This window comes from Balaenoptera physalus, assembly GCF_965194825.1.
Source record: "Balaenoptera physalus genome assembly, chromosome: 6".
Lineage (NCBI taxonomy): Eukaryota > Metazoa > Chordata > Mammalia > Artiodactyla > Balaenopteridae > Balaenoptera > Balaenoptera physalus.
In genome coordinates, this window is record NC_138885.1 from 124,781,755 (window position 1) to 124,803,715 (window position 21,961).

General features: G+C 39.7%; 1 long non-coding RNA gene across 1 annotated transcript in view; it reads right to left on the reverse strand.

Moving 5' to 3' along the window:
- The window catches only part of LOC309662222, a 45,512-nt gene extending 23,806 nt beyond the window's left edge, over positions 1–21,706 (reverse strand). Inside the window, exons 1-2 of the long non-coding RNA XR_014264596.1 lie at positions 18,077–21,706; positions 17,802–17,919 (exon numbers count right to left, since the gene is read on the reverse strand). This is a non-coding gene — a long non-coding RNA (uncharacterized lncRNA). The remainder of the gene's footprint in view (positions 1–17,801; positions 17,920–18,076) is intronic.
- Positions 21,707–21,961: the final 255 nt, after the last annotated feature.

The following is a 21,961-nucleotide window of genomic DNA, read 5'->3' on the forward strand; positions in this document are numbered from 1 at the left end:
CTGAGGATTTAAACGATTAAGTATATTACATAAAATTATAGTTAAAGTAATTCCTAAAAACTAAAAACTGAGTACAAATATTCCAAATTTCTAGAATATGTGTGCACATGAATGTGCCCCCCACACAAACACACTGTTACACCTAGTGAAATACACTAAAACAAAGGAAGTGTTAAACAATTGAATGTCACTGTAACTAAGATAAAATGTATTTGCCATATCAAACTTGTAACAAGGTACACATCTATCTATAAGAAAAGCCCTTAGCTGGAATTCTAAGCAGAGTCCAACAGAATGATGTGTGTAAGTGAAGACTCAGCTAGGAACAGCTGAAAATCAAAGAAGGGACAAAGGTTCATACACACAAATGCAGACAAGGGGAAGCAAGAGTCATGGTCACAACATCAGACAAGGTGGAATTCAGACACAAACACGTTAAATGAGTCAAGAAAGGTGCTTTACAATGATGAGGGACACAATCCTCAAGGCAGATCTTACAGTTATACCTACCTGTGCACCAAATAACATTGGGTCAAAAATGCAGAGAAAAATCTACAGGAAACACTAGGAGAAATAAAGGCACATCAGCAAAAGGAGACTAATAAAACATCTTTCAGATCATGATGCATTAGGTAAGCAAACGAACAAAAAAGAAGCCCTAAATCACCTAAGAACAATCTAGATGTAAGTAACATGTATCAAACTCTTAAATGCTGAAACCTAAGAATTCACCTTCTTTTCAAAGGCCTGTAATACCAGGCATCCTATTTATAGGAATTTACCCTGAATATATATACCTTCAATATCACGGAGAAAAAAATCACAATATTATTCATTGTGGTATTATTTGTAATAGCAAAGTAATGGAAAGAACCTAAATCTCATACCTAGGAGATTGAATAAATAATTAATGGTCATCCACTCTATGAAAAAAATATGCTGATGTTAAAAAAAAAGATAAGAAAAATCTCTATGAACTGATATGGAGTAATTTTAATGATGCGTTGTTAAGATTAAAAAAGAAAAATCCAAGATACAAAATATACACCATTTGCATAGGAAAAAAGGGGAAATAAGAACCTACTGTATGTATGTGTGCTTATTTTTACATAAGGATTAATCAGAAGCTGCTAAGGGTGGGTGGGAAGAGGTGGATGGGAATGAGCATCCTCAGAATATATCTGTTTAAATAGTTTTGGGACTTCCTGGTGGTCCAGTGGGTTAATACTCTGCTCTCCCAATGCAGGGAGCACAGGTTCGATCCCTGGTTGGGGAACTAAGATCCTGCATGCCACGTGGCGTAGCCAAAAAAAAAGTTTTGACTTTTGATCTATGTTAATGTTTTGTATAATCAAAAAAACAAACAAATTAATACAGGTGAGGAAAAATCCTAAAACTAATTTTTTAAAAAGTGAACCTGCAAAAAAAAAAAAAAAAAAAAAAAAAGTGAACCTGACTATAGGAGTGCCAGGTAATTTCACAGCTGAAATCTATTAAAATATTAAGCAATAGTAACTCCAATGCTATTTAAACTACTCCAGCAAATGGTAAGGAGTGAGAAAGTGAGAATCTTCCAAATTCTTGTCATAGAGCATAATACTAACATCTGACAGAAAGAGCACACCCAGAGAAAAGAAAATTAGGGACTCATTCAGTCATGAACCTCAAAGCAAAAATAGTAAATGACCCGTATTCAAAAATAGGCTTTAGCATCACATTAAAATAACAATACCTGATGAGCAAGCGGAATTCAGAGGAGCAATACCAGTAAATTTCATCTTAGGAAATAAAAGAATATATTTGGCATTTTAATAAATCAAGATGGGAATAGAAATCAAATTATCATCCTTATAGATGCCAAAAGGCCTCGGATCAAATTTAATATATATTTATTTAATGGGATGGGAGATAGATGGGAAATTTCTTTATATTAGAATAAGAATATATACATCTTCATAATATACATGTACTTATTTATTTATGTATTGCTGCAGAATTGTATTCTACACAAGAAGGAAGTGTCTCTTCGCCACTTAGTGACATGCCAAATAGGAATCTCTTTCAAAACCTGGTCAATCAGGATATTCTATTCCCTGGTCAGGAAAAGTTAAAAGTACAGCATAAGGTAATGAGATCTCGGCCCTAGATTTTTGCTGGAGCTACTGAGAAAGAGGTTTTCCTCATCTCAGGCATCATTAGTAGGACCTTTGAATTGTGACTGCAGAGACAGACCAAGCCTTGAGAGTTACGCAGAATCCAATCAGAGTTGTCAAAGCAAATTGGTGTTCAGGGAACTATTTCTAACCTCTGGGTCGACATATCTGGACATAGACTGATTGTGGTCTAATTAGCCCATTTCTAAGAGGACTGGAAAGGAATTAAGCTAGCTTCAGCACTTCTACAATATAGAAGAAGTTCCTGTAAGTCAGTAAGAAAGGGATAGGGCACCTAAAATTTTTTTGAAAGGGTGAAGGATATTAATAGGTAATTCACATAAGAACTAATCAGAGAGATGCCTCACTTCTCTAATGATCAGGGGAAAGCAAATTAAAACAAAACCAGGTACAATTTTACAGTCCTTGGGTTGTCAATAATTTGAGACTTCAGAACACCAAGCTCTGAAGAGGATGCTGGAGAATAAGAGCCCTCGGACACCGCTGGTGGGACTACCTGCATACAGAGCCGTTGGAGAACAGCCTCCAGTTCTTGAAACTGTGGCTGCAGTTGCCCTGGGATTTAGCAGTCCCAGGCCTGCGTGCAAGTATCTGCCACAAAAACTACCTCACGAGTGCAAAGGGAGATGTAAACCTGTGAGCTGGGAAAAGCATAGCTTTCAGTAGCAAGGAGCTAGATAGACATAGAGACGTCCATCTAAACGTGAACTGTCAATAAAATAGAATTCTATGCAAAGGTTAGAAGGAATTAACTGGCTTTGTGTTTAGCCACGTAGATAAATCTCAAAAATACAATGTTGAGTGAAAAAGTAAGGAACCAAATGAGGTTAAAAGCACAATGCTACTTAAGTAGGTTTTTCAAAACATGAAACCTACTATGGATACATGTAAATAAAATGATGGAAGTGTGTATGTTAAATACATGAGAAGAGGAAGGAGAAGTGAGACTGGGTATCATAAATGAAAGAAGAAATCAAATTTTAAGAATTTAAATATCCATATATAGACTTATGATACGTCCTAAATTGAGCATGACCACCTTGATTCTGTTCAAATGAGGTCAAAAATGAATAATCTCTGGGCTTCCCTGGTGGCGCAGTGGTTGAGAATCTGCCTGCCAATGCAGGGGACACGGGTTCGAGCCCTGGTCTGGGAAGATCCCACATGCCGCGGAGCAACTAGGCCTGTGAGCCACAACTACTGAGCCTGCGTGTCTGGAGCCTGTGCTCCGCAACAAGCGAGGCCACGATAGTGAGAGGCCCGTGCACCGTGATGAGGAGTGGCCCCCGCACCGCGATGAAGAGTGGCCCCCGCTTGCCGCAACTAGAGAAAGCCGTCACACAGAAACAAAGACCCAACACAGCCAAAAATAAATAATAAAATAAATAAAAAATCCTTCCCTCTACTTAAAAAAAAAAAAGAATAATCTCTAAGGTATAAAGCCCATTCCATTTTTTAAATTTAATGAAAACATATAAAATGATAATGGTCATGATTTGGAATTACAAAAGCAAATAAAACAAGAAACAACTAAAACTATTCCTCCAGAAATAAATAGATCAACAAAGGATGGCATATTAGTTCAATAAAATGTCCTCAGGCCCCTGAAAATTAATATTAAGATTATAAAGCATAAGTCAATGCTGTAAATTAATATATGGAGAACTTGTTTTGGAAACAGAATGCAAACTATCATATTTCAATGCTAAACAAAAGATGAAAATGCACCAAAAGAAACCCACAACCCACAGAAAAATTTAAAACTGTTGAGCTTTAGGGATGCCTGTGGCATTATGGATGAAATTACCTTTAATGACAAAAATTTTTTTTAATTAATACCACAAATGTGAGCATGAATAATAACAAGAAACAAAGCCAAGAAAAATAAGCCAAGAAATACATCAGAACTGGTTTTTGCAGCAACCATCTCTGGGTTTCAGCTTGCTTGCTCATCTGATTGTTTTTTTTTTTTTTTAATTGTGGCAAAATACACATAACAAAATTTATCGTCTTGACCATTTTTATGTGTGCAGTTCAGTGGCATTAAGTATATTCACATTGTTGGCAACCACATTCCATCTCTAGAACACTTCATTTTGCAAAACTGAAACTCTGTATCCATTAAACAATAACTACCGATTTCCTCCTCCCAGCCCCCAGCAAACACCATCTTCTTTCTGTCTCTATGAATCTGACTACCCTGCGGACCTCATATAAGTGGAAACATGCAGTGTTTGTCCTTTTGTGAACAGCTTGTTTCACTCAGCTTAATGGCCTCAAGTTCCATCCATATTGTAGCATGTGTCAGAATTTCCTTCCTTCTTAAGGCTGAATAATATTCCATTGTTTGTATGTACCATGTTTTGTTTACCATTCATCTGTCAATGGACACATGGGTTGCTTTCATTCTTTGGTTATTGTGAATAATGCTGTCATGAACATGGCTGTGCTCATCTGATTTTTAAATAATAGCATTTGGGCTTTCATCAGATGCCCCCAAGCAATACCCTCAAGAACTTAAGGTACAGATACTGGAAAGACCACAGCACCCTACTGATGGCTAATTCCAGCCAATGCTTGACCTAGCAATAAGGGGCATGTCTGGTCACAGGTAGAAATAGTATAGCAGAGGGAACTATAGTCAATATCTTGTAATAACCTATGGTGGAAGAGAACGTAACAAAAGAATATATATATGTATGCATGTATAACTGAATCACTTTGCTGTATATCTGAAACTAACAGAACATTGTAAATCAACTGTATTTCAATTAAAAAAAATTTTAAACGGCAAAAAATATAATGATCAGAACAGGTGGTGACAGATAGGGGATGGCATAAGCCTGAGGTTTCGTGGAAGGTTCTGTGGAGGTCTGGGAGGTGTAGAAGGGATGCGGAATGTTTTCTGAATGCACATTTTGTGCAAAATCCACAGTTGCTGTATAGTAGATTGCTATTCGAAGTCACCTCTTCTGACCAGTCTTCCCTGAGGTCCAGTCGGAGGTAGCCACTCTCTACCACAGCACTCCCCCACGTTTTCTGTTCATCCCCATTTGATACTTTCTCGTGTGTTTCTCTCTTGTTTCATCAACTAGAATGTAAGCTCCCACAGATGCAGGAACATTGCTGCCTCTTCAGAACCTGAAAAAGTACCAAGGGGAATCTTTAATTCCACTCCTGGGGCATAGGAATTAGAAAATGAGAGATGGTCATGATTAACAGATGACATGATTGTGTGCATAGAAAACCCAAAGCTTTTGGTAGGAGAATTTAGCACATTTGCTGGATAAGAAAAACAGTTTACAAATATTAATTATAGTCTAAATTCCTGCAACACACATTTTAAAAATGATATTTCAGAAGATGTTATCTACAATAGTATAAAAAATAATTTGCACAAGGGGTGTGCTTTGTGATTAATAACACAAAACAGAATCTTGTGAATAATTTATTTTTGCTACTAATTAGGTGATATTCAAATTCATCCCTATGACCTCACTTCAATGAACTTACATTCTGATGTTCAAAGGGAGAGATTAGTCCTTTTTTATTTAACTTTCCATTTTATATTGGAGTATATCCGATTAACAATGTTGTGATAGTTTCAGATGCATAGCAAAGCGACTCAGCCATACATATACATGTATCCATTCTCTCCCAGAAGATTAGTCCTTTTTTTACTGAGGCGTGATATTGCAGTTATATCTGCTTTTTCTCCCTAAAAAAAAAAGGGAAAGAGTATAGCACAGGGAACTATAGTCAATACCTTGTAATAACCTATAATGGAAGAGAACATAACAAAAGAATATATATATGTATGCATGTATAACTGAATCACTTTGCTGTATATCTGAAACTAACAGAACATTGTAAATCAACTGTATTTCAATGTAAAAATTTTTTAAATGGCAAAAAAAATAATGATCAGGACAGGTGGTCCTCGCCACAAATAAATTTACATTAAGAAGGCCAAAGATAGAAGAACAAACTACAGATAGTACATGTACTTCCATATATATAATTTTTTTTTAAAATAAATTTATTTATTTATTTATTTTTGGCTGTGTTGGTTCTTCGTTGCTGTGCGTGGGCTTTCTCTGGTTGCAGCGAGCGGGGGCTACTCTTCGTTGCAGTGTGCGGGCTTCTCATTGCGATGGCTTCTCTTGTTGAGGAGCACAGGCTCTAGGCGTGCAGGCTCAGTAGTTGTGGCACGTGGGCTCAGTAATTGTGGCTTGTGGGCTCTAGAGCGCAGGCTCAGTAGCTGTGGAGCGCAGGCTTAGTTGCTCAGTGGCACATGGGATCTTCCTGGACCAAGGATCGAACCCATGTCCCCTGCATTGGCAGGCGGATTCTTAACCACTGCGCCACCAGGGAAGTCTCTGCACAGGTTCTTAATGTCTTACCCAACTCTCCCTGGTCACTGGGCCCCTTCCCTTCACAACCTCCATGGGTAGCAGCAAATTTACTATCACAGCCACATGTGGCACTCGAAAAGCAAACATTAATTTATTAAATATGTCTTGCTGATGTTCCTTTAAAAAAAATCATGCACACACATACACACAACACACAGATACAGAGACACAATCACTGCCTAAAATAGAAGATATTTATGGTCTTAGTTTTAGTACACAGTGGACTTGAACTATGTAGTTTCTAGGATAACTGAATAATGTCCTCTCTACTTAGATCAAAAGGTAGATGGAGCAGTTTTCAGATTAATAGAGAAGTCAGGAGACATCTCTACTTTTGTTTCTTTCCTAAATTATGGGACCATAATTAAGAGAACTTTTGCCTTAAGAAGCAAACTTCATCTCCCACACTGGAGTGTCTCCTTTCCATTTACAAACTGCAAATATTCATGTAGCTAAATTATATGTTAAATTACTTTCACTCCAAAGGCACTGAGGTCTTCTCAGGTGTAAACCAAAGAAACCAAATGGAGACCAAATTTGGTCCATCACAACTGACAAGAATCAACTCAAGGTGGTGGTTTGCTCACTAATTGTACACCCTTCCTCAGCGTTCTGATTCCAGGCTGTCTTTCATTCTTTAAGAGTGCTGTGTTAGGACTTGTCAAGGGAGAGCTACAGAAAAAATACTTATGTTCTTGCACTTAGGGGATATTTCCATGGTGTCTGTGGGTCTTTTTAAAGCACTGTTGGTTTGGCATGATGATACATTAAAGCAATTGAAACAGAGTTCTCCAGTGTATATGTATCATTTTCTTCTTAATTTATGAGAGATTTTCTGTTAGAAGAAAAGCTGCAGCAATTAACTGAACAGCCCTTGATCTTGAACTAGGGGAATACTAAGAGTGTCTAGCGCTGTGCTGCTTGCATGATTGGAGCTCAAGAAGTATTTGTTGATGGGTTGGTTGGAAAAGATACACTGGACATGGACAGACACACACAAGCCTCGAAGCTGCCTGGGGCATTGCTGCTGTGATGTCATGGTCTTTGAAGCTGCAAAAGTCTCGATGGAAACTAACCTATTAATATTAATTCCCAGTAAGCATTCTAGATGAATGAGGGAGATGCACTGGGTGCAGATTCCTAGCTGTGTTAATTATTACAATATTTTTTTGCCTTTTAGATTTAAGGCAATCGAAAACAAATTTTAGCTCCCCATTTGTCTGTTTAATCAGAATCAGTTTAATGTTTATCTGGAATTTCTTTTCTATGCCTCACCTGTTCAGGATCAAATTAAGAAAATAAAAATAAATTCAGGATGGTGCTCAGCTTGAGGGTAACAACCTAAATTAGACAAGGTTTTCTCAGCTAAAAGTTGGTTTTCTCACATCCAACTTTACTGAGAAAACTGAAAGAATCAAAAGAAAACTTCTACCGACTCCAACAGACCATCCCTACCCACATTCCCACATGCCTCCTGTTGATGACAGATATCCAAGATCAGGTTATAAAAGACATCGTTGCTTATATTTAATGTGATTCCTGATGTAGTTGTGTTTAAAGCTACAACTTATCTGTTTTCCATTTGTTCCATTTGTTCTTTGTTCTGTTTTTCCTCTTTTTCTGCCTGCTTTTGGATCTCTTGCTGGCATATTAACTATAACTCTCGGTATTGTTATTTAGTGGTTTCTCTAGGTTCAGAGTGTCCTCTTTACCTTATCACACTCTGCCTGCAAGTAACATTCAGGTATCCTGTAAGAACTTTAAGAAAGCATACTTTCATTTCTTTCCTCCCAGTCCATACACTACTGCTATCATCAAATGTTTTCCACTTATAGTTTAAACACCATAGTATATTGTTATTGTCTTTGCTTTAAACAAAATATTTAAATGATAAAAAAGTCTTTTTACTCACATAGTTACTATTTCCAGGGCTCTTTAGTTCCTGTGTAGAACTTCAATCCATGTCTTACACTATATACGAAACTCAATTCAAAATGGATCACAGGGCTTCCCTGGTGGCGCAGTGGTTGAGAATGTGCCTGCCAATGCAGGGCACACGGGTTTGAGCCCTGGTCTGGGAAGATCCCACATGCCGCGGAGCAACTAAGCTCGTGCGCCACAACTACTGAGCCTGCGCGTCTGGAGCCTGTGCTCCGCAACAGGAGAGGCCACGATAGTGAGAGGCCCGCGCACCGCGATGAAGAGTGGCCCCCGCTTGCCGCAACTAGAGAAAGCCCTCGCACAGAAACGAAGACCCAACACACCCAAAAATTAATTAATTAATTAATTAAAAAAAAAAAAAATGGATCACAGACCTAAATGCAAAACCTAACATTGTAAAACTTCTAGAAGAAACGTAGGAAAAAATCTTTATGATGTAGGGTTAGGCAAAGATTTCTTAGATATGATCAAAATCACAATCCATAGAAGAAAAAAACTGGACTTCATCAAAATAACAACTGCTCTTTGAAAGACACTGTTAATAAAATAAAAGCATAAGCCACAGTCTGGGAGAAAATATTTGCAAGTCTTCTACCTGTAAAAGGACTTGAATGCAGGATATATTCAACACTCTAATAAACTCTAATTAGAAAACAAACCCAATAAAACAAATGGGTATAAGATTTGAACAGATATTTACTAAAGAAGATAAATGGATGGCAAATGGACACATTAAAATATGCTTGGCATCACCAGTCATTATGGATATACAAATTAGAACCTCAATGAGACACTACTACATACAAATTAGACACACCACTACTTTCAAAATAGACTGACCATATCAAGTGTTGGCAAAGATATGGAGCAACTTGAACACTCCTTCACTGCTGGTGAGAAAATGGTTCAACCGTGTTGGAAAACGGTTTGGCAATTTCTTAAAAAGTTAAACATGTATCTACCATATGATCCAGCTATCCCACTTCTTAGGTATTTTCCCAAGACAAATGAAAGTATGCATCTATACAAAGACTACTACATGAATGTTCATAGCAGCTTTATTTGCAGCAGCAAAAACTGGAAGCAGCAAATGGATGGATAAACAAATCCATAGCGTGGAATACTACTGCTGCAGCAGCCGTCTTGAAACGCTTAGTAATCGCATCTGTGTGAAGTTTGCTGGGAGCATCCACAAGGGCCGGAGCCTCCTCTCAGGTGCGTCCCGCTTCCTGGGGACATGGTGCTGGGTCCCTCTCCCGCTGCCCTGGCTCCGCGGGGACCTTGCCCCGGGAGGACCTGAACTTGGACACCAACGTGGTGGGTTTAGGCACAAGCCCCGGCTCCTGGGAGGTCGGCACTCCCCTCGCCGCGAGTATCCCAGTGCGGAGGGATCATTTTAAATAGCAAATAAAAAACGCCATGACTGGTGGGGAAAGACCACCGGAGAAAGCGAAACGCTGTTTTCTTGATTTTCGAACCAGGAGCCCATATTTTCACTTTGCGCTGGGCCAAGCAAATTGCGCATCCAGCTCTCCATAGCGCAGGTAGAAAAGCAAGGGAAAGCGTAGCCATGTGCGTGAAGAAGGAGGAGGAGAGCGCGTGACGCGGAGGACAGACGGAGCTCCAGCACCCGAACCCTTGTGAAAATGGGTTTTGGCTTGCCTTTGGCATCCAGGGTGTGGAAGCCTTCTCTTTGTCCCACCCTTGGCTGTGTGCATTAATTAAACAATACGTTAAAAAGCAGTTACCACGTGCCCCGTACTGGGCCGGGCACTGGAACTGCTTTACAAAGGGTGGTGAGCATCTCTTAAAAAGTGATATTTGATCTGAACGCCAAGTGGTGTCTCTGCCCTGAAGCCAGCCTGGAAGATCTGGAGAAGGAGAACTACAGACCGAAGGAACAAAGCCGCGAAGCGGGAAAAAGCTTAACTCACAGTGGTGTAACAGTGACGTGTGTGCAGAAGTAATTTCCTGGGATATTTAACTGATGAAAGGCTTCATCTCTTTGACCTGAAAGTGGGAACTATTTAATCTACTAAATTAGAGGCTTGACCAACCCCTAAAGGTATCATCTTTCACGTTGTCCACTGAAGAACACAGATGAGCTGTCGAACATTATCTGTGACCTCTATTTACTACCATGGGTTGAGATTAAGTGCTCCTTTGCTACCTCCAGCTTTCCCTAAATACTATTTAGAGTAAATGTGTTCATTCAACAAATCTTGCCTAAGCACCTCTTAATGTTCAAAGGCTCTCTAAGAGAAACATCAAGGAATACAACCTTCAGGTTCTTTGGAATCTAGCAGTGGGCAAAAGGCACTTAACCTGGAGAATTTGGTGAATACTTTAAGAGATGCAAAAGCAGTGCCTGCCTTAGGAGCCTAGCTAGGGGAGAATCCCTTTTATCTAAGGGATATTTTATCTAAGGTTTAGTAGACAGAGGTTCTGTGAGCTGAACCAAGAATCTGTGTATATCAAAGAACCAGTTGATATCAGGCTAAAAAAATACCTTATACATACTAAAAAAACCTCAGTATCTTGTGTATCCTGAGTTTTCCAACATTTTCCTTAGTTTAGAAGCTTACATAGCTTTTTTAAAAATTAGATTCCAACTATGCTCATTTATTTTACCAAACTTCTCCATGAATCAATTTGCAAAAAGGGTGAGACAAAAACTGGCAGTCAGAGACATTTAGCATTTTTTAACTTTCCAGTTCTCAGAAACAATGCAATTTAAAACTCTCAAGGTGACTAAGTCATAACCTTTATAAAATCTTATTCATACACTATGTTTGAAGATTCCTAGGATCTAGACTTCAACATACTTTATAAAATATTTAATTCCATCCTTACATTTCAGAAATAATAAAACCAAGGTCCAAAAAGTCAATTGGCTTATGTAAAGTTACATCCTTCTGTTTCACTGTCCACGATTTTTTTTTTCTCAGAATACATATTGGTATATAATAAACTAGATAGGTTTGTAAGTAGTCCTGTTATCCGGCCTGACAACAAAGTGAAAAATAGAGACATAGAAACAGGGATGGTACATCTGCAGGAGTGGAAAAGACCTTGCTTAAGTTACCTCTGTGGGCAGAGCCCCACACATACTAGGAACCTGTGATAGGCAAGCAAAATCTATATTCTGTCTGTTGCTATGGCAACCAAGAATTACATAGTTAGGCCATGCACCTGATTCTCCACATAATTAATTTCTTATGTGTTGGGATGGTTAATACTTCTAAACATCACAGAAAAGGAACCTGATGAAATCTCTTTAAAATATAAAACACACACACGTACAACCTAAATCTAAAACCACTGTCCTGGGACTTCCCTGGTGGCTCAGTGGTTAAGAATCCACCTGCCAATGTAGGAGACACAGGTTCAAGCCCTGGTCCGGGAAGATCCCACATGCCTCGGAGCAACTAAGCCCTTGCACCGCAACCACTGAGCCTGAGCTCTAGAGCCCGCAAGCCACAACTACTGAAGCCCGCGCGCCTAGAGCCCGTGCTCCGCAACAAGAGAAGCCACCGCAATGAGAAGCCTGTGCACCGCAACGAAGAGTAGCCCTCGCTTGCCACAACCAGAGAAAGCCCGCGTGCAGCAAGGAACACCCAACGCAGCCAAAAATAAATAATAAATAAATTTTAAAAATAAATAAAATAAAACCACTGTCCTTCCACTTGCTCTAACTTTATCCTTTCAGTGGTTTTATGTTTTGTTGAGAAAATGGAGGGCAGATTGCACATGCAATTGAGTTTTCTTTCTCAAAGATCTCACATTTTAGCTAGCCACTTTTGCAGATACTCACAGATTTTTGTCTCATGCATGAGTTAGTTCAGCTCAATCATTATTTTGGTCTGGATGCATATTTGCACAGTGGGCTTCACTTAAGATGTGAAGAGGAAAGCTCAGAATACCTATATGGTAAGTGTTCATACCAGTGGCTGCATATTAATGTATCTGGGGAGCTTTTAAAAATAACTATGCCAGGTCAGTTCCTAGGAATTCTCATTTAATTGTCTGATACTTATTAAAAACACTTATTGTTCGTTATTAATCACCAAGTGGTACAAATAAATGAAAGCTATAGGAAAATATCTAAACTTGTCAATTTAGAGATTAACATTTTTAATTAATCTCATTCTTCAACTCAAGAGTGTGATACAATTTGAGTTCCCAGGCTCGAGTTTATTCCTTGAAAGTTACAAGCAGAAGGTTATCACCTACCAAGAATAAGAGCAAAAGGATGATATATAGTTTTAGAGAAGTTTAAGATCCCTTATTTTAACTAAATAAGATATGTTTATTTCTTTATTTTACAGATTTAAAAAAAAAAAGAAAAGAAAAATTGAGGCTCAGATAGTTTAATTGACTTGTAAAGACAATTGTTGATGAAGCCAGAACTAGAACCCAGTTCATCAGGCCTTGTGTCTTATCTGTCTTGACTTGGCAGTGACCTACAGATATATGGGACCCTCCCTCATGCATATTGAATGCCTGACTTTTCTTTGATTGATATGCAATGGTTTGGAGAGTCTTTGGGCTTGAAATTATGGTATTAGCTTTGCAAATAACACATTAACATACTAAGCAGCCGATTTTGATTTTGCAAGGGGATAAAACTTCAACATCTCGTCAAGTACTAAAAATGGATTATTTAGATTATTTTAAAGCACACTTCAGTAATTTCCAACAAGCAAAAGGGAATTTTCAGTCAATGGATCCTTATATCCGCCATGAATTTATTGCACTAAGAACTAAGTGGACACATCATTGATCAGTGATCACCGGCAAATCACATCATCTACCTCCCAGTCAAACCTGTCTAGAAAAAACAGCTCATTTTACTAAGTAATAAGATTCCTGAAAAAATACGACCTCATGTCACTTGATTATTGCACTTGTAGGAAAACCTTTATACCCAATAGTTAACAAAATGGTTTATTCTGTATCTCTTTGGATATTCATGACTGTGTTACCTTCAATGTAAACAGCAGGCAAATCTGCACTGACATCTTTTATGACTCCCAGAGTGTTTCCTGGATCGATAGAATCATTGGGAAAGATAATTTTGCTTTCTGTCATAATCAGGCCAGAGAGGAACTCATTTTCAGTGACCTAAATGAGCCACTGAAACACACTGAACTCAGGGCCAAAGGTATCTGAAGATCGCTGAAGAAAAAAACTGCAAAAAAAGGTGCGGGGGTGGGGAGTAGGAGATTAAATTTCATATCCTGGGGAGCAGAAATGAGGAGGTGTAAAGAGAAAGATTGTAGAGATTGATTTTTTTGCTTTGTTTTCTCCTGAGAATCTCGATTTGTTAAAATGACTAAAGGAATCTCTGAAATTTAAGACAGGGAGTACTGAAAACCCAATTATCTCAGTATGGTTATTTCTCGTGGAGAAATCTCTTAAATATGCTAAATTATGAGTTCCTTGTCACACATCTAAAGATAGTGTGACACTGCAAAATAGCTTTTCATTTGACCTGTGCATAGATTTACACAAGAATGTTTATATACAAAATATTCTTTCCTAGGCAGCTGAAAGCATGCACTGCCACCTCAACTTCTTATGTGCATGATCTTTTGGATTTACACTAAGTAAAGAAAATTAAACATTTCTTAATCAAAGATGTCATTGTCAAGCTAAGATAAATCCCTAATATGGAGCAAGTTAGCAGACTTTCTAAATTAAGTTGCATTAGTGACCTTGTATGATCAAATCCAGACTCCTTAGTAGGGTGTAAAGACCCCTTATGATCTGGCCCCGCCCAGTGGTCCAAACTTGTCTCCTGCCACCACGACGCCACCCCACCTACACTCACCTCTCAAATGATACTTCACTTCTGTGGTTTAGCCCCAGTGTGGTTCCACAGCTCTATGCCTCTTCCACATCTACTCTTATCTACATGAAACAATACCCTCTCCTTGTCTGATCTGCAAACTTTTGCTCATCCTTCTGCCAGAATTGAGAGACCGCTTCTTCTGAATTTTCCCCTGACCTTTCCCCAGTTGTCTTCTGCTTTGTTTGCAGAGCTTCCTTTACCTCCTTGCCCATGTTCCTGGTAAAGCTCTCATCCTCAGCATCTATCACAGTGTCTGGCTTCAAACTGAACCAAAGAATCAGAATTATGATTAACAGTTTAGAAATGTGATTCATCTTAAGTCTTGCAGCTATATCAAGAATCTACGCATTATCGTAAGAGTTTATAGCTCTCAGCAAGTAGGGAAAAAATACAGTAAAAGTGATCTAGAGCTCCTGAAATGGGGGTGAGCAACAGTTAAATTTCCAGATGGGGAGGACAGAGTGGACACCATTGAGAAGGTGGTTTAGGCAAAGATTTGAAGGAGGTGAGGGAATAATGTCCTGGAACATCACAGAGTCAGTGTGTCTGCCCCAGAGTGAGTGGAGTGAGGGTAGAAGGGGGTGAGGTCAAACTGGGTGGGACCCTGCATGTGAAGAAAGGACACTGGCTTGTCCTCCAAGGGAAATGGCAATCATTGCATGGTTTGAGCCGAGGAATGAGAGGTTTGCTTTGTTCATTGGGGACCACTATAGCTGCTGGGTTAGAATAAATGGAGGGGCCAGGGCAGATGCACAGAGACAGGCTAAGAGGCCATTCTAAACACCCAGCTGAGAGCAGGTGACAGCCTCGGAGGCGGAGCAGAGAAGGGGTGGGATTCTGGGAAACTGTGGTTCCAAATGATTAAAAACAGTCTTGGAAATAGATTTGGGATTTTCCAAGTATGTACATCCTTGTGACATGGTCTTAAGAAAATTTCTAGCTCTGACCTAGACAAGATACTTGGAAACTTGGATGTGTGGCGAGTATATTGGGAACACAAAAAGATCTCTTATTGTCCTGTCAACTTCCTTCTCCATAATCATCTTTTTGTTTTTATATATGTACATTTGATGGGATGTGTAATCAGACTACAGTAATTCAAGTTAAAAAAATACTATTCCCATCACATAGGCATACAAGGAGGGATTAATGCTTAGTGTGGTGGCCTCTGCTCGCCTCTCTCAACCCCCAAATGTCACCAGGCAACACTTTACCTCCTCCGGCACCTCGGCCTTCCCAAGAAGGGTCAGCTGGTCCCTTCACATATTTCTTTAACTTGGGTCCTGGCATGGAAGATCACAGTAGCCGCAGACAGTACAGTCAGTGTGAACCAAGGGAGGCATCGGTCACAGGTGTACACAGGTTGTCAATAGTGACCTCAGATCCCCCAACTCCTTGTAAAACCAAGATTCCAATAATCCATAAAAGAATATGCATGCTCAGCAATAAAAAGGAAAAAACTACTGACATACACAGCCACATGGATGAACCTCAAATGCATTGTGCTAACTGAAAGAAGACTCAAAAGGCTCCACACTGCGTGATTCCATTTAGGACATTCTGGAAAAAGCAAAACTCTAGGGACAGAAAACTGACCAGGTCTTACCTGATACCTGGGCATGGGGGAAGGAGTTAACTGTGAAAGGTTGGGTGAATTTGGTGGGGTGGTGATGGAAGTGCTCTGTATCTTGGTTGTGGTGGTGGTTACATGACGGCCTCTGAGTGAAATTTACTGTATGTAAATTGTAACTCAATTTTAAACAATGTTTAAAGGAATATACATGGAACTAGCCTCAAGTCTAAATTTTAATTTGAAACTTATTTTTAAATATCTTAAGTGATTGCTATTATTCAAGGAAGATACAAACTTAGAAAATACAAATTCCTACAGGATGACATTCCAGGCCACTTGACCTGGAATATGATTGTACAAGGTTATTGTTTGTTGGTTTTTTCCCATCGTAAAAGATGACCCCCCCCAAGATAGTCTCAACTCACCTAAGTAAGTGGCAGGGATATTGAAAAATCTCCTTGTGTGAGACATATTTCTTACAATTGCTAATTTGCTTTGGCAATGGCACAGAATCCCTGGGCTTTTTGGCCTGTGAGTAAATAATGTATTTTCTTTTTTTTCTTTTTTCCTTTTTTTTGGTAAGTGAAAGCAGGTTTATTTAGAGAGATACACATTCCATAGCCAGAATGCTGTCTGTCTCAGAGAGTGAGAGTGACCCTGGGAGAAACACGCTCCCATAGATGGAGTGTGGGCCATCTCAGAAGGCGAGAGGCCAAAAATGTATTTCCGATAGTTTCTAAAGTTATAAGACTTTGATTGTCATTTGCTGTATCCTGAGGACTGTGGTACATAACCAGAGTGTAAGGCAGCATGCATGTCCCAGGCGAAGCTGGCCTAGATGAAATGACAAGACATAAAATAACAATACATGAAAATTAGCTGCTGACAGGACACTGCAGCTAAGAGGTCAAAGTGGGGTTGAGTAATTATGGGAGACTCTGGAGGAGATAGGAACTGAGCTAGACCTGGAAGGTTGTAGAGACCATGAGAAAGTGCATTTCTGGTGGCATCTAGGGCAATCCAAAAGACGGAACTGAGGAAAAGATATAACGCAAAAACTGTCCCTCATCCCGGAAGCCAGGCAGTGTCTTTTCAGCTAAGCAGTAAATCTGGGCTTTGATGGTCGGGCAAACCCTGAAGCCTGAAGCTCAGCTTCCCTACATCAAGCAGGGTTCAGCTGTCAAGCCTACCTTCAGTCAGGTCAACATGAGCCATACTGTTTCCATATCGAGGGCTCTCCAGGGAGTTGGTTGACAAAGTATGGCTGAAGCCCAATTGTTTACAAGGCATGGATTAGATGTGTTTAATTGAACAGGGGAAGGAGCCTTCAATAACACATGTGCTGAGTGCACAATGGGTGAATGACACTATATTAGGTGTCCTGGAATAAGTGTTTTTCCCTCGGTTCTCTGGGACTCTCCAGGCACAAATGTCAATTTTCACAATAGAAATATACATTCAGGTCAAGATAAAGAAAACCACAACGTTGTCAAACTATTTTCCAACCCTTAATGCAAGTTAAACCTCCATATTTAATTTTAGTGTATTCTCATGTGAAAGATTAATTTGTATTTTTTTTAAATGGCAGGCCCAAAGGTTTGAAATTCGCAGCTACGGACCCACACATGTTCAAGACTCTTCTGAGATTCTCTGTCCTAAAGCAAAAAGGTAGAGCTCCTTAAAAAATAAAAATAAAAAAGTGTACTTTGCAACTCAGAAAAAAAATTAGGAATCAAAATGAGCCCAGACTTTGCATCTTCCCATACATAGAAAGGCGTTAAATTCATTAACTTGAGATGTCTGGTTTTCTTTGATTAACAATAATATTTTGATATTTCACCTACCTGGTCTTCTGCTGCAAAAACTTCTATATATCCTAGCTCCCCCACTTGCCTCTTCGGAACAGTTTCTCAGCGTTATCTGAGATGCTGTGTCCTGGGCTTGAAGTCCTCAGAATGTCTGCTGAATAAAGCATAACTTTCAACATTTAGGTTGTGCATTTTTTTCAGTCAACAAACACTTGGTCTCATCATTTTGATGCAGATCCTGCCTATATCCCAATAAACTTGGTGTTTGGAAGTGGACCGTGGTGTTGGATGCTTGATGATTCTCCATGCACCTGGCTCACTCCTTTAGCTCTCAGACCTCTATGGGAACTCTCTACCCTCGCTCCAGCCTCATAGGAGAAACGCAATACCTGAGCCATCCATTCTGCAGGCAACAGCAGCTTATCTGGAAGTGTGAGTAAATTCTTAGGGAAAAACAAGGGTCAAAACAGGATAACATGCTGCATTTGTATTTTATGTAAATGCCTTGTGATGTTGTGATTTATAATAAAAAGTACATATTTGGCCTTTGTCCTCATTTTTGACTCAGCTGCTTAAACCCTTGGAATTTCCTAGGTGACGAGAGCAAAAAATTGTTATGTTATGAGGTAACTTTTGGACAGTACCTAAGGATGGGGGCTGGCTGCCAAGAGAGCCAACCACATGATTTGAGGGTTGGAACTTTCAGTCCCACCCCCTGACCTCTGAGGAGTAGAGTGGGGAGAAGCTGGAAGTTGAATCAATCACTGATGGCCAAAGCTAACCTAATCTTGCCCATGTAATGAAGCCTACATAAAAATTGAAAAGGATAGGATTTGGAGAGCATCTATGTTGGTGAAATATGGAGATTCAGGGAAAGTGGTGCACTCAGAAAGGGAATAGAATCTCCAAGCCCTCCTTATACCTTGTCCTATGCATCTCTTCCATTTTGCTGTTCCTGAGTTATATCTTTTTATAATAAGCTGATGATCTAATAAGTAGAATGTTTCTCTGAGTTCTGTGAGCTGCACTAGTAAATTAGTCAAACCCAAGGAAGGAGTCATTGGAAGCTCCAATCTATAGCTAGTGAGTCAGAAGCACAGCTGACAAGTTGAGCTTGCGACCGGCATATGAAGAGAGGCGGCGGGGTGGGGGGGGGCAGTCTTGCAGGACTGAGTCCTTAACCTGTAGCATCTGGTGCTATCTCCTGGCAGATAGTGTCAGAATTGAGCTGAATTGTAGGACACCCAGCTAGTGTTGGAGAATTTCTTGGTGGTATGGAAAAACTATCCCCATGATGGAATTGATTCAAGAGCTTTATACCTAAAGCCTGGTGAATGCCTTGCATGAAATGAAAATGCTACCTCTTGACAAAATACAGTCAAGGCATAGAGATATCATTTAGGTGATAAATATTAAATAACATAAAGATGGAAGAACAGGCAGCCATTGCCTGGTATTGTATCTGTACATCTGGATTGACTACAAATCCCATCAACAAGAATGAAAGCTAAAGGAAAAGAGTAGAATAGTAAAAATGATATGGGGACTTCATCATTAATCTCCCCCAAAAAGAAACAATCAGAAGAAGTGATAAAATTTTCACTGTTTGCAGATGACATGATATTATACATAGAGAATCCTCAAGATGCTATGAGAAAACTACTAGAGCTCATCAATGAATTCGGTAAAGTTGCAGGATACAAAGTTAATATGCAGAAATCTGTTTCACTCCTATACACTAACAATGAAAGATCAGAAAGAGAAATTAAGGAAACAATCCCATTTACCATCACATCAAAAAGAATAAAGTACATAGGAATAAACCTACCTAAGGAGGCAAAAGATCTGTACTCTGAAAACTATAAGATGCTGATGAAAAAAATCAAAGATGACATGAACAGATGGAAAATATACCATGTTGTTGGATTGGAAGAATCAATATTGTCAAAATCACTATACTACCCAAGGCAACCTACAGATTCAATGCAATCCCTATCAAATTACCAATGACATTCTTAACAGAACTAGAACAAAATTTTTTTAAATTTGTATGGAAACATAAAAGACCCCAAATAGCCAAAGCAATCTTGAGAAAGAAAAACTGAGCAGGAGGAATCAGGTTCCCTGACTTCAGACTATAATACAAAGCTACTGTAATCAAAATAGTATGGTACTGGCACAAAAACAGAAATATAGATCAATGGAACAGGATAGAAAGCCCAGAAATAAACCCACACACCTATAGTCAACTAATTTGTGACAAAGGAAGCAAGAATATACAATGGAGAAAAGAGAGTCTCTTCAATAAGTGGTGCTGGGAAAACTGGACAGCTACATGTAAAAGAATGAAATTAGAACACTTCCTAACACCATACACAAAAATAAACTCAAAATGGATTAAAGACCTAAATGTAAGACTGGATACTATAAAACTCTTAGAGGAAAACATAGGCAGAACACTCTTTGACATAAATCACAGCAAGATCCTTTTGGTTCCACCTCCTAGAGTAATGGAAATAAAAACAAAAGTAAACAAATAGGACCTAATTAAACTTAAAAGCTTTTGCATAGCAAAGCAAGCCATAAGCAAAATGAAAAGACAACCCACATAATGGTAGAAAATATTTGTAAACGATGCAACCAACAAGGGATTAATCTCCAAAATATACAAACAGCTCATGCAGCTCAATATAAAAAAAAATAATAATAATGACCCAATCAAAAAAGGTTATTGAGTTACTCAATAACCTACTCAAAAAAGGTTATGAGTAGAAGATCTTAATAGATATTTCTCCAAAGAATACATACAGATGACCAAAAAGCACATGAAAAGATGCTCAACATTGCTAATTATTAGAGAAATGCAAATCAAAACTACAATGAGGTATCACATCACACCAGTCAGAATGGCCATCATCAAAGTCTACAAATAATAGATGTTGGAGAGGGTGTGGAGAAAAGGGAACCCTCCTACACTGTTGGTGGGAATGTAAATTGGTTACTGCCACTGTGGAAAACAGTATGGAGATTCCTTAAAAACTAGAAATGGAGCTACCATATGATCCAGCAATCACACTCCTGGGCATATATTTGGAGAAAACCATAATTCAAAAAGATAAATGCACCCCAATGTTCATATCAGCACTATTTATAATAGCTAAGACATGAAACAACCTAAATGTCCATCAACAGATGAATGGATAGGTAAGACATAGAGCTCACCTTCCTCCCCACAAATACATCAAAAATACATCTACATGTTGAACAACTCCTGCAGAACACCCACTGAACGCTGGCAGAAGACCTCAACTTCCTAAAAGGCAAGAAACTCCCCACGTACCTGGGTAAGGCAAAAGAAAAAAGAAAAACCAGAGAGAAAAGAATAGGGACAGGACCTGCACCTCTGGGAGGGCACTGTGAAGGAGGAAAAGTTTCCATGCACTAGGAAGCCTCGTCACTGGTGGAGACCGTGGGGGTGCAAAGCTTTGGAGCCACGGAGGAGAGCGCAGCAACAGGGATGCGGAAGGCAAAGTGGAGAGATTCCTGCACAGAGGATCAGTGCATACCAGCACTCACCAGCCTGAGAGGCTCGTCTGCTCACCTGCCAGGGTGGGTGGGGGCTGGGAGCTGAGGCTTGGGCTTTAGAGATCAGACCCCAGGGAGAGGACTGGGGTGGCTGCGTGAACACAGCCTGAAGGGGGCTAGTGCACCATAGGTAACAGGGAGGGAGTCCGGGAAAAAGTCTGGAACTGCTTAAGGGTCAAGAGACCATTGTTTAAGGGTGCACGAGGAGAGGAGATCCTTCCCTGTCTGCCCACAGAAGGCAGAGCACCACCTAAACGAGCTCCAGAGACAGGCGTGAGCGGCTATCAGCTCAGACCCCAGAGACGAGCATGAACTGCTAACGCTGCTGCTGCAGCCAATAAGAATCCTGTGTGCAAGCACAGATCACTATCCACACTCTTCTCCCGGGAGCCTGTGCAGCCCGCCTCTGCCAGGGTCCTATTATCCAGGGACAACTTCCCCGGGAGAATACATGGCGCACCTGAGGCTGTTGCAACATGACGCTGACCTCTGCCACCACAGACTCGCCCCACATTCCAATTATAACTACTGTACCACTCCCTCCACACCCTCCGCTGGCATGAGTGAGCCAGAGCCCCCTAATCAGCCGCTGCTTTCCCATCCTGTCTGGG